The 8,772-nt window shown below is 44.9% G+C and overlaps 1 non-coding gene across 1 annotated transcript; it reads left to right on the forward strand.

The window, feature by feature from the left end:
* The first annotated feature begins 8,305 nt into the window (after positions 1-8,305).
* Positions 8,306-8,377, forward strand: TRNAG-UCC (transfer RNA glycine (anticodon UCC)). Its single transcript has one exon. It is a non-coding gene; the product is annotated as a tRNA-Gly (tRNA).
* The last annotated feature ends 395 nt before the right edge of the window (positions 8,378-8,772 follow it).

Raw genomic sequence — 8,772 nt, forward strand, 5'->3', positions numbered from 1 at the left:
CGGGCGTAGGCCTGGTCGTAGCGGGCCTCACCCTCGTACGTCACGTCAGCGGCGTAGCCAGAGTAGGCATCAGCGACGTTGTAGGTCACCTTCTGGGTACGGCCGTCGGGAAGGACACCATAGTAAGTGCCCTGGGTACCAGTGTCCTAGAATTGCCGACATCTGCAGCTCTGCGTCAAATGCAGGGTTTTCACGCATCCCTTATACTTTTGGTCTCACCACCACACCACGAAAGCAGAGCCTGGCGCAAACACCAGCAAGGCCTGGTAGACCACTTTACTCCACGTATTTCTTTTTTGCCGAGTAAACTTGACCAATAAATTGCACCACTCCCGAAATGCAGGAGTGAAAAGTTCAAGAAATGTCTTTTAAATTAAACTTACCAGATGAATATCACCATTTGGGCACTTAGATTACCAGATTTTAAGTGAAATTAGCTGATTACAAAATTCTGCGAGAAAAGTACCAGTCTTTATATTTATTTAGCTACTTTTGTTTTTGTTGGTATTAAACGAGCGTGATACCACTTTATTCCTCCCTTCTTTTTGATTACCTTTGGAGGTACCATCTGTTGCTTAAAATTTTGACCAATTTCTCTGCAAGATGCTCCAACTGCAAACTTGTACGTATTTCAAGCATAAATTGGATTAATTCGCCAGGCGCCCAAACTTGTTTGATATGCACCCAAGCGTAAACAATTCACAGGGAATGAAGGAGGTGATCTGAAGCACGGAGCTTATTTTTACCGCCAGTTTTGCCCTTTTAAGCCTTCGGTTAACCATTTCCTTGGTTCATGGCGGTGCTCAAAAACGATATATCTAGCCTTTCGAGTTTCTGACTCACCAGGCTACCTGGCAAGGCTAAGCTAATGCTGCCATATAGAGCCTTGGGGCAGACCTGACGCAGCTAATACAGAAGTGTTTGATGGCGAAAATCTGCCTTCTGGATATGTTTGGCATGGACACCTCTTACTTGCTTGGCATTTTAAACTCGCAGGTTGGTGGGGATGATTGATATTTATATTTGGGGGAAAGTGAGATGACTATCCGCCAGCGGATCATGCAAAAGGTACCGCTTTTTTCTCTTTTTTTTTGGGGGGGGGGAGAAAGAACAAGCCAGTGAGTGTCCTGTAGACCAAGTAATTACTTGTTTTACCTGCTTTCAACACATGATTGGTAACCAGAGTTTGCCATTCTCTGTTTTAACCCATCCAGTTTTGTCATAAGACAAATTATGATGCCACGAAGCATGCAATGGGCTTATTTTGTTCCATATTTTTGGTTACTTGTCCCCAAATTTATTTAAGTGTTCCCTCACGGCTGCTTTAACCAGATGTTTTCTATAGTTGTCGTGGTTTGCTGAACGTCAAATGACTGTACTGTATATATGCACTATGTCTTTAACACGGAGATAATCTAAACTGCATAGCACTTATGATATGATTAAATATTAGTATGTAACAAACCGTCAGACCATCTCATTTAAAATGTGAAGCCAACACCTCAAACTTTGTGATTAAATATGAATAAACAAGCCTAAATAAATGCATTTGCTGCGGCTGAAAAGGCAAGCAGCAATACTGGCATGGTCATCTTAAAGTTATGTTACTTTTGGAGAAGAGAGATTGTGTTGTGGAGCATACCCATTATTGCCCTTGACATAGGTTAACCATGACAATCAAAATAAGTTGTTCAAAGTGCTTTAAAGTGTTTTGATTTGTGCGTTGTCAAGTTAATCTGATGTCAACCAGCATTTACAAATGAACTGAATAAAAATTCAAGTTGAAACCAGCTAAAAACAAGCTTTAGGTATCATGTTTTTATCATAAGTGCTGGTGTCAACAGATAGGTGAGTTGAGATGATGTGCATTATATGGGCTACTCTAAGTTAGGCTAAATTGGTCAAGTGCATGGCAAGTGGCAATAGGAATTGTGCAAGAATCAGTGACTCACAACTGCTGCTGTGATGCGAACAGGTTATACAGGATGAGATGATGCAAGACCTCTTTAGGTTAGCCATAGGCTACTTTCAAGGAAATAAGCATTAGTATTTTTTAAGAAACAATGACATTATGTTTTTTTCCCTGACCCCATCTTGACAGAGCCCAGATATGTATACTGTGTTTGACTTGGTGATGGGCTGGTGTGTAGGAGTCCAATATTGTTTTTTGTTTGAGTGTTTTATGGTTGGTGAATTTTCTGTTGTTATATTGTTATTGAATTCCTCTGCTTCTTTTTGTTTTAAAAGTGCTGTGGAAGGGAATTGAAAAGTGCAGCATCACATTATTGGTGTTAATAATTTGTTATGCTCATAATACTGCCATGACATTACTATGATTTAATACGCGCCCGGTTGGCCGGCTAGACACCCTTCGCTAGGGTGTGGGGGTTCAATTTGAGCCCCGCTGTGAGATCTCGTGAACTAAGAAAGCTAGATGCACCAAATTTAAGGGTGTCTTGACTTATACGCGAACCCACTTAGGTTGAGGTTTCAGCTTCTTAGGTCATGATCTTCAGGTCGAATAAGGTCAAACAAAGTCAAATTCCAGTTTGGTCTCCAAAGCGCACCCAGAACCAAGACAACTGTCTCTAAGCAAAAGGTCACAGGCCCATTTGAGGTCATTGACCTTGTTTGACCCTTTGAAGGACATGGTGACCAAAATGATACAAGACTGTTCGAGTTTTGCATTTGAATAAGCGACAAAGATTACGCTAGGCAGTATGTTCCTAAAACAGAAAGTTCGACGCGGGTCATCTTAGGTCAATGGCCTGTTCTCACCTCTAAGAAGTCAATTGGAGATGTATATTGCGGTTTCAGCTGTCAGTCAATTCGAAATGAGCACCAGAAACTAACCCATACAGCAAGCTCTAGAGTAATAAATCAGGTTGGTTTTGACCTTGGTCTGACCTTCATACCTGACCTCAGGCCAACGCAATTTGCTCATTCAATATTTGTGGTGTCTAGCAAAGCATCTCAGAGATGTATGTCTTCGTCAAGCACTCTGTTATCATATCAGATTGAACGGTTTCCTAAAAATTGCCTTCTCTGAAACTATGGGCTTAATTTGACCTGTCGTAGGTCAGCCATCGTACAAGGGACATCTAAAATTGGTATGTCAAGTAATCTGCTATGCAATTTTCTACAGCTATGCCAAATTTGGCGCGGCTGCGCCAAGCCGTTCAGAAGCCATTCGGGAAAAGACTTCGGGGGTCCCCTTATATTCCAGCGCGCGTTAATGTATTCTGTTTCCCTTTATAGGCCTAAGATGTTGAAAAACGAAATAGTGTTATCAGGTTCGTCATCTTACATCCATGCCAACTTTGAATAGATGTCTTTGTTTGCGAAAGCATCAGTCACGAGTTCATAAGTTCCATCTTTTGTGAATTGATTTTTTAACTCCCGCACGGTCTTTTTGCGATGGAATTTTTCACTCGCACCCTAGTTCAAAAGCGATTTTAACTCCCTGCTGGGTACTGTAGCCATCACGGCCCTCCTGAGCGGTGAACTGGGGCTCGTAGCTGCACACGCACACACACATGCACACGCTGGAGACGCAGCTTTTTCCAAAATATTAGCTCACAGCCCGGCACGCCTCCGCCCGCTAGGTATGCAGCCCGCAAAAGCCCGCTCTGCTACAATGTTAGGCCGGCATCAACCCGCGTATACCTGACAATATCCGCTGTGTCAGTTCACCTTTATTTAAACCCAACCATATTGTGCCTAAAATGTCATATAAGTGGCATCTCTTGCAAAACATTGTTTGACTGACATCACCGATATTGTTTAAAGAGGAGTGATCCAAGTACCTGGGCTATAACATTTATACTGTACTAAAGAAGACATTTATGCGCTGTGATGCCAGGTTCTTAGTACAAATGAGAAGGTAGAGTGGGATTTAAATTGACTTGTCACCAAAATATGTCAAAGGCTTCACCGTCCTAACCCATCTCAATAGACCACAGACCCTGTCCTCTAAAGTTGCATGCATCATCCAATGTGTGTACACCGAGAGAGTTAGGTATGCTGGATGTCTCGGGGTGATAGGAAGTGTCCGCAGCTCATCACATTGTGCATAAGCACAAAACCCATTCCAACGCGGCACAGCTGCTGCTCTGTAATGAGGTGTATTCAAGAACTAGACGCAGGCTCTTATATGTTGTTTGCTGTACTTTACTGGATACACCATGAAACAACACGGAATAAACAGCATATGGCAGCATCCAGATTGTCCACACATCTCTCTCACCACAAAGAACTCTTTCTAAATTTCACAAAGCCTGATAACTGCCATTTTCGATTGTTTCGCATATTTCATTTGCGTCATATGTCGATTTGGCAATGTTATACAGACCACACACATATAGAGATAGCAGGAGAGAGAGAACAATGATCTGCACCATGAGGCACTTGCGCATCTTGTAGATCACTCCGTGCAGTTCACAGCCCAGCCCTTAAGACCTGAGCCTCTCTGGCTTCTGAGCTACACGACCGCAAAGATGTGCGGACTGTTCCAGGGAACTAGTTTAAGGTCACCCAGGCATCCTGACGCCATAATAACGTCATTGAAATCTTGTCATTCCATAGGCTATGCAGTGACGTAACTATTAACGCAATGAGGTGAACATCTGCTTGACAGAGAATGGTTCTGTCTAGGGCAGTCTTTTCCACTCAAAAGCGCACCAATAGCTTTAAGTGAGTAGGGTTTCTCCATGTCTGATAGTTGCTTCCATATCCTCAATTGTGGGACATACCCGTTAGTGCCGTAACGTTCCCAGCTGGTGCAATTTGAAGACGCGGTGACAAGAGATGTGTATCACGCCATGTTTAATTGTTTTAACCTTCTTTCCAGACATCTTTTGCAACAGTATTTCGGGACACATTTGATGTGCCATTAAAGTGTCTTTTCGGCGTCCTCTTGAGACACATAAGACGTCCTATGCATAATACGAAGATACGTCTTCAGGTGATAAGAACGTATATGGATGCTTTGCCGACGTCATTTTGGGTCGTCTTTCAGGAGCATTTACGACGATGCCAACCTACTTTTTACGGCCATAACTAAAAAGTTGTTACGAGGAAATGGCCAAACATGATGCCTGAAGAACTCCTTTATGCCACCATAGATGCCACACCATAAAGACCATAACAGTAAAGATATTAGTATATACCGGCAGTCAGTACCGCATCGTGTTCCTAATACAGTAGGGAATTTCAGCATAATGTTCAGGCTGTGTCAATGCACTGTGAGCCTGGCTCTGATGTTAACAGCGTGTTGAACATGAGAGCGAGAGAGACCGCGCCCATGTTTGGTACCAGGCGTTGAACTGAACCTAATAAGTGTCAAGGCGAAATTTAGAAGCACATAGCGACTTACTGAGAAAAATGCAAGATCAAGGACAGGATAGCGATTAAAGTTGTCTGGGAAGGTCAAACTGCCTGCATAGATACCTTCAGTGTTTGATATTATTGATTCCATCCATCAGAGGTTAAAGCCACTGGGCTGGTGCTATCGGTGCAAAGATGTCAGAGAATGTTGCGCGATATATTCAGTAACGATCATTTCATAACTACATTCGATCAGTTTTTATGTCTGCTGGAGCTCGTTTTCTAGTAGTGGGACGCAGCCGACTTGACGGCGGGCTTGTAGCTGGGCTGCGGGTGGTAAGAGGGGCGGGCGTGGACCTGGTCGTAGCGGGCCTCACCCGCGTACGTGACGTCAGCGACGTAGCCAGAGTAGGCATCAGCGACGTTGTAGGCCACCTTCTGGGTACGACCGTCGGGAAGGACAAAAGAGTAAGAGCCCTGGGTACTGTAGCCATCACGGCCCTCTTGAGCGTTGAACTGGGGCTCGTAGTCCCCGTAGCCGTGGACGTCGTAGTTGAAGTGGTACTTGGGCGGCTGATCGTAGCTCTGCTGGTGGGCCGGAGCGTAGCTGGGCTGGCGGTGAGCGGGGGCAGGGGCGTAGCTGGTCTGATGGTGGGCCGGGGCCCTGTAGCCTGGGGCGTTGTCGGCGGCGGCAACAGCCAGAACAGCGAAGACCAAGAAGACCTGAAAACGTGCCCCATGTTTTATAGCACTGACAGTCGTTAAACATGTGTAGTTACCTACTGTGTTAATACGTTGGCTTTATCGATGACAGGCGTGCCATCATGTACGAAATGGTAAGTATTGCCGGTGATATTTTTCTGAGCACGTCTGCAGACGGTACATCAAGACCGCTGTTTCGTCGATGTCCCCCAGAACTACTGCTGCCCCTTAGAGCACACTGCCGACATAATGCGCAGCAGTATTGTAGACAATAACGATCTGGCAAAGGAAGTGTTTTCCTTTAGAGTGTCATGGAAAGACTCCTTTGGTCCCTTCCGTCGAACACACATTGAAGACAATGACTTTTGTTTCACATACGTAGTGGGAACTTTATGACCAGTTCTCTGCTCCACCTTCTGAACACTTGCCTTCATGTTGTGCCGTAGGGTGTGTGGGACCAAGTGATACCAAACGTGGTGGTGTCTCACATTTTATACGACGGCTGGCGGCTGAATGGTCGGCTCGGCTTGTGGGATTACGTACAGGAGAGGGTGTGAGCAATGGGCGTGGCGTTTGAACTCAGCTCCGGAGACCAGGCACGCACGATATGGGTTAGACTGACCTGTGGTCACCGTGCGACACGCGGAGTTAGGCACAACCGCCGCTGTCGGTTGTTTATCCCGACTTGAAGTGGCAATCCCGCCTGGTAATTATCTTCGGTAAGGGGTTTGCCGTACGCTTTCATCAAGGACTTTTGCCCGGCTGGTCAACACACAAAGCTCTTTGAATGCTCGTAGTGGGCTTGCATCTTTTTTTTCGTTGACTGCATGTCTTACTGCTGTCTTATAGCCTGCATGTCAGGCATTGGACCACGCGTAGACAAAGCTGTGACTAAAAAAGTGGTAAAGAACGATGGCGACATTCATGCTACACCAGTCACAAGAGGGGAAATAGGGGAATTTATGCCCGGCGCCTCAGAATTTCTTCCAAATTTGCACGCATTTAGAACTCATATGGCAATAGCATGTGAGGATGTTACCATGTGCGACGTCTGATGTCACGCTCAAAGGACATTGACCTTTGGCGATCGCATAGGTACGTTGGTTTCAAGTTTGAAATAACTCTGAGATTGGTAATCGGACAGCTTATTTTGTGTTACACCATTGTGCACAACTGTCACAGATTGCAGTACTCTACGCCGAAGTTAGCAGTGACCACATTTTAGCCTTTTACATGTGCTGGTGACATTTACTTGATGTATTCCGGGGTGAACATACATTTTAGCCCCGTTTCGTAAGTCCAGTCTCTCTGAAATATCCACTATTATATCTTGCACGATCCTAAATACACACTGGAAAAGCAGCATTCTCCAACATATTTGCCCACAGCCCGGTCCGCCTGCCCAGCAAGATATCCAGCCCGCAAAAGTCCGCCCTCCCACGACGTTGATTCCGCGTTAACACGCATATACGCTAAAACTGTTATATGAGCTGTGTCATTTCTCCCCAATTTTAACCCCATGCATATTGTGCCTAATATATCATGTCAGTGTCATCTCCCGCAAAGCGTTGTTTGGCTAGTATCATTGTTTCAAAGCAGTAATCCAAATGCCTGGGCTATAAAACTTAGGTTGTACCAAGGTAGACCTTAAGTGCTCTTGTGCCACCTTTCAACTACAAATGAGAAGGAAAAGAGTATAATTCAAAATGGCTGGTGACTAAGATAGGTCAGATACTTCACTGTGCCACCGCATCTCAGTAGACCGTAGGCCCTGTGTTGTAAAGATGCATGCATCATCCGATGCTCTGCACTAACAGAGTAAAATGTGCTGGATGTTTCAAGGGCATAAGAAGTGTTCGCAGCTCCCTACATTGTGCAGAAGCACATACACCATTTAAAGGCGCTACAATCGCTGCTTTGTAATAACCTGTGTTCAAAAACCAGACGCAAGCTCTTATGCGTCGTTTGCTGTACTTTAGTGGATACATTGTGCAACGATACGGAATATACAGCGCACGACAGTTTTCAAATTGTTCACACAAGTCTCTAGTTACTGAGTCACTGAAGTCACTGAAATCCTGTTATTCCACTGGCTATGCGGTGATCAAAGCGAAGACAAAATATAAGTATTTAGTCGTTAATATCTGACTTTCGTGAATGCGATTTCCAGTCATGACGGCCTGTAATCACTACGTCTGGCACTCACTGGCCCACTTGCCTTTCTTGAGGAAAACCAAGTACTGGTGACCGTTATATGCAGCATTTGCAGCGATTGTAAGCGATGGTGGTATAGTGGTGAGCATAGCTGCCTTCCAAGCAGTTGACCCGGCTTCGATTCCCGGCCATCGCACGCATGGTTTTGAGCCAAGTTTTGATCTCAGTAGACCGTAGGCCCTGCGTTGTATACTTGCATGCATCATCTGATGCTCCGCACTGACAGAGTAAAATGTGCTTGATGTTTCAAGGGCATAAGAAGTGTTCGCAGCTTCAGCAGCATAAGTACAGACACTATTTAAGGCCTTACAATCGCTGCCATGTACTAACCTGTGTTCAAAAACCAGACGGAAGCTCTTATGCGTCGTTTGCAGTACTTTAGTGGATGCACCATGCAACAACACGGAATAAACAGCGCACGACAGCTTTCAAATTGTTCACACATGTCTCTGACCACTATCCATGCTTCATCCCACATCCATTGCCGCCAATGATGTGATGCTGTGTCGATCTGGAATGGTTGACACATAT

Source organism: Pollicipes pollicipes, unplaced genomic scaffold, assembly GCF_011947565.3.
Source record: "Pollicipes pollicipes isolate AB1234 unplaced genomic scaffold, Ppol_2.1 Scaffold_6686;HRSCAF=7923_pilon_pilon_pilon, whole genome shotgun sequence".
Lineage (NCBI taxonomy): Eukaryota > Metazoa > Arthropoda > Thecostraca > Pollicipedomorpha > Pollicipedidae > Pollicipes > Pollicipes pollicipes.